Source organism: Palaemon carinicauda, chromosome 3 (genome assembly GCF_036898095.1).
Source record: "Palaemon carinicauda isolate YSFRI2023 chromosome 3, ASM3689809v2, whole genome shotgun sequence".
NCBI classification, from domain to species: domain Eukaryota; kingdom Metazoa; phylum Arthropoda; class Malacostraca; order Decapoda; family Palaemonidae; genus Palaemon; species Palaemon carinicauda.
The window spans coordinates 106,194,476-106,199,475 of NC_090727.1; the positions used below are offsets into that span (position 1 = coordinate 106,194,476).

At 47.9% G+C, this 5,000-nt stretch overlaps 1 protein-coding gene across 1 annotated transcript in view; it reads left to right on the forward strand.

Moving 5' to 3' along the window:
• The window catches only part of LOC137633256 (uncharacterized), a 17,233-nt gene that overhangs the window by 12,032 nt on the left and 201 nt on the right, over positions 1-5,000 (forward strand). The window lies entirely within an intron of this gene.

Here is a 5,000-nt window from a genome sequence, read left to right on the forward strand (position 1 = left end):
CCTGGCCTGCTTCCGCCGGCCCGCTGCCTCTGGCCGGCTTCCGCTGGCCCGCTGCCCCTGGCCGGATGCCCCTGGCTGGATGCCCCTGGCCGGCTACTGCTAGCTGGCTGCCACGGCTGCCGCTGGTCGGCTGCCCTGGCTGCTGCTGGCTGGCTGCCCCTGGCCGGCTGCCCCTGGCCGGCTGCTGCTGGCCGGCTGCCCCTGGCTGGCTGCCCTGGCTGCCGCTGGCTGGCTGCCCCTGGCCTGCTGGCCCTCTCCGGCTGCCCCTGGCCGGCTACCGCTGGCCGGCTGCCCCTGGCCGGCTACCGCTGACCTGCTGCCCATGGCCGGCTACCGCTCGTCGGCTGCCCTGGCTACCGCTGGACGGCTGCCCCTGGCCGGCTACCGCTGGTCGGCTGCCTCGGCTGCCGCTGGCCGGCTGCCCCTGGCCAGCTACCGCTGGCTGGCTGCCCCGCCTGCCGCTGGCCGGCTGCCCATGGCCGTCTTCCCCCGGCTGCCCTGGCTGCCGCTGGCTGGCTACTCTGGCTGCCGCTAGGCCCGTTGCCCCTGGCCGGCTACCGCTGGCTGGCTGCCGTTGGCCGGCTGCCGCTGGCTGGCTGCCGCTGGCCGGCTGCCCCTGGCCGGCTTCCCCGGCTGTCCCGGATGTGCTGGCTGGCTACTCTGGCTGCCGCTGGCCCGTTGCCCCTGGCCGGCTACCGCTGGCTGGCTGCCGTTGGCCGGCTACCGTTGGCTGGCTGCCGCTGGCCGGCTGCCCTTGGCAGGCTACCGCTGGCCGGCTGCCGCTGGCCGGTTGCTGCTTTCCTAGGGCCCCAGCTGCCTCTGGCCGGTCGCCCCGGCTGTTGCTGGCTGGCTGCCCGTGCGGCCCGGGAGCCCCGGCTGCCGGCGGCTGTCGGATTCGGCTGCCGCCGGCCGACGGCCCCGGCTTCCGCCTGCCATCGGCCCCGGCTGCCGCCGGCTGCCACTGCCCTGCTGAATCAACTGCCGCTGCCCGGCTATCGGTGTCCGGCGGCCGCTGACCGACCATTGCTGGCCAGCTGCCCCGGGCTTGCTGCCACGGGTACCCCTGGCCGGCTGTCCGGGTGCTGCTGGCCGGGTGCCACTGGCCGGCTGCCCCTGCTGCTAAAGGCCAGCCGCCCTGCCTGCTGCTGGCCGGGTTCCATGGCTGCTGCAGGCCGGCTGCCCAGGCTGCCACTGTCCGGGTACTCTGGCTGCCATTGCCCGGCCCCCCCGGCTGCCTCTGGCTGGATGGCGCTGATCGGCTGCCCTAGCGCCCTGCCATAGGTGCTTGGATGGATAATATCGAAGAGATTTTTGTCATCGAGAGAGAGAGAGAGAGAGAGAGAGAGAGAGAGAGAGATGAGAGGAATTTGTCTCGCGTAAAAGGATTAAGAGAGTCTCTTGCCTTTTTCTCCTATTTCACATTCTATCGTAAAACCGATTTAAAAAATGAGAGAAATTTAATGATAGTCAAATATTGAGAAAATGTGGCCCTGTACCTTTTTTCCTTCTTGAATTATTGTGTTGATTTTCATGGGGGTACAATAGAAGCTGCTTTACATGTCGCACAACAATAACAACAACCCCATCCTCAACAACAACAACAAAAAACAACAACAACAACCCCAACAACAACAAAAACAACAAGTACCCAAGAAAACAACAAAAACCCAACAAAAACAACAACAACAACAAGAAAACAAAAACAACAACAACACAACCCCAAAAACAACAACAAAAAGCCTCGTCATAAGAAAGAATTGGTTGGTTGGCTTAGAATAAGCTGACCTTGCCTCAGCACGGGCTCTTGCCTAAAGAGGCTGAGGGAGATGATAAGAGCCTTGGTGTGGAACTATGGACTCTTCCAAACCAACATCTATTGGTTTTTTATTCTCATAGCTCAAATAGCATTAGTTATAATAATAATTGTGATAATTATTTTAATAATTAGAAATATTCGTACTAGAATTACTAAAGTACCGCTGACAACATATCATTCAGTCGTTGACTCTTGTTTTATCTATTTATTTTTCATATAAATATGAAAAATAAATAAAGTTTACATAAAAGAAATAAATGAATACATTGGATTCTTATTTGTACCGCACCGAGCCTTGCCTTCGCATGAACAGCTGTTCAAGTCCCCTTGAGTTTAAGCTGTTTGCTAGGGAGGTTACTGCTGTGGTTTGGCAATCTAGGGAGGAGGGTAGACTACCCAACTGACATTCTTACGAAATTGGAGTCGAAACCCGACACCTTTTAACCTTTAAAGTCATCTGGTTAATCAATTTTTTAAATAACATGAGACTAATTCAACAAATGAATCAATATTCATTTGCTTTTTTATCTCCAATTAATTTACATATTTATCAATATTTTCGCTTTTTCATACTTATTCCTACAAGGAGTAATCCAAAAAATGGGCCATGAGAAACCAAAATTCAAAATTAAATCTAGCACAGGAGAAAGCTAAGACACACTTCTCGAGAGATGGAAGGTTATAAGCGACAGGGAGAACCAAAGAAGGAAGAGTTCCAAAGCTAAGAAGTAGAGGGGCATAAGCGGTTAATGAGTAGTGAATTTTTAGGATTATTTCCCACAAAGTAGCTGCGGGTAATGTGGGAATTATGCAGACTGCTGGCAACGTCGTTAGCCATCCCAAGACATTCTCCTTAAAGGTTTAAAGGTCACTCATGAACGGCAGAGGCAAGGGACAGTGTCATTGACCTAGCAATTAGGACAATGCCCTAGAGACTGACCATATATATATTAGCGCCCAAGCCTCCTCTCACCCAAGCTAGGACTCAGCAGATAGACCTATAGGCTCCCGAAACTCCACAAACTTTGGTCACTAGGAGGGTAAGGTTGCAGACCCTAATAGCACTAACGAGTCTGACCGGGATTCGAACCCCTGTCAGGCAAACACCACACAGAGACGTTACCAATCAGGTCACAACAACCCTAGAGAACTAATTGTTCAAAACCTATTGATTCATCTTTGATGTCGGACGATCACAGACTAACGTCAATGGGAAGTGCAAAGCTTTGTAAGAGAGGATTCCCTCAGAGTCTTATCCTCCGGCGGTCCTCTCTTATCTCAAGACATTATGGAATGCCGATAGTCTTTTAAGAGGGAAAGTAATTCCAAAGTTTTGGATTAAGGTTGAAGGAACGTACAGGCTGTTTCAATTTGCTTTCGTCTGATTGAATTAAGGCCTAAGGCTTTCTCCCTTGCAGAAAGTTATATAATTTGATTAACTTAATCAATCTAGTCGTAGCTCTGCTGCACTCGGTTTAATTAATAGGATGTTCAAGAATCTAAAAAGACCGAAGACTTGGAGACGTTCAAGGAAAAAAAAAATCAAAATAGCTAGTTAGAACGTAACTGTGACACCGCAGACTAGGTCTAATAAAATTTCATGAAAAAGTGGACAAATAAAGAGTTTTGCAAATTAACTGATATGAGAGCCGGTATTAGGGCCTCCAAAAGTATATAGATAGATAGACAGATAGATAAACGATGAAACAGATAAGATAGATAAATTCAAATCTTCTAACATTTTTATATTACGTTTGCTTCGTTATGATAAGGGTTCTCTTGCTTGAGGGTACACTCGGGCACTATCTATTTCTCTTCCTCGTGTTATTTTGAAATTGATTTTAATGTTTGTATTGTTCTTAAACTTCTCTTTTAGGTCATTTCCCTATTTCCTTTCCTCTCTGGGCTATTTTCCCTGTTGGAGCCCTTGGACTATTGGCATCCTGCTTTTCCAACTGTGGTTGTAGTAGTAGTAGTAGTAGTAGTAATAATAATAATAATAATAATAATAATAATAAGTCATTGATATAATTTTCTTTTGCACACAAAGAGTATTTCACAGCTTTTGATGTAGATTCAAAGAGTAGCTCTCTACCACCTAAAGTCAAACATGAATATATCATTTACTTAGGCCTTGTGGGTTGCCTATTGGAAACGTCCCTGCCTCGCGATCTGCTAGACTAGGGTTCGAGACCCGCTCAAGCTCGATAGTTTCTTGTGATTAAGGACGTGGGATTTGGGGAGCCATATAAGGCTACCTGCCGAGTCATCAGCAGCCATTGCCTGGCTGTCCCTGGTCCTGGCTTATATTTTTCTTTTCCATAGGGAATGGTTTGGTTTTATGTACTATTTTTTTTGTCAACTGTTATTATTACCATGTCTCTAATTACAGAATCCAGGGAGGAGAGTGAGACTGAGACATGTAACGCCTCCCCTGTGATCTAAGAGTAGCAAAGTTGTCGCTTAGGCGAGCCTCAGGATTAAAATCCTAAGTTGAGTACTTTTTTTGAATGATTTGTTTTACTCAAGGAAGTCTTCGGATTTCAGTTGCTAATGTGTAACCTTTGGATATTTTGGTTCTTAGTTCTTGCTTGTCTAAAGTTGTCAAGATATGCATTGTTCTCAGAATCACTTGCTATAATTTTTTGCTTTATACCTAGGTAACCTTTTTCAGTAATTTGTTTACTCATACTCACTCGTATGTATTGGTTTTCAGAGTTAATTACTGCCATTTTTGTTCTCTTTCTTTTTTGAGTATTAATCTTTTTGAGTTTGTTTTTGGTTTCATTTAATCACATTATATATCTTGTGTATTTATGTGGTTATAGTTTTTATTTTACTCATAACTAAAAGCACAACTACTGTAATGAAATATGTGAACTTGCCTTGTTCAGACTTTGTAGCTTGTTGCTATTTGCGTTTTTTTTTTTTGGGGGGGGGGGGGGGGGGGGGGGTTGAGGTTTTGTGCACCCAGAGCGAACAACGGCAAAATAGTAATGTTGGGGTTTGGGTTTAAAGTATATTTTGATGAGAATGTTTTTTTTTTTTTTTGCCACAGTTCCAGCAGTAACTGTAACTTGGTAGTGGGGGGGGGGGGGGGATTTGTCGCGTAGGCCCACGCTTGAAACCCCAGTTGGAGGTCATGTAAATGACCTCTGCCTGCTGGTTCGCCTGGGAATGCATG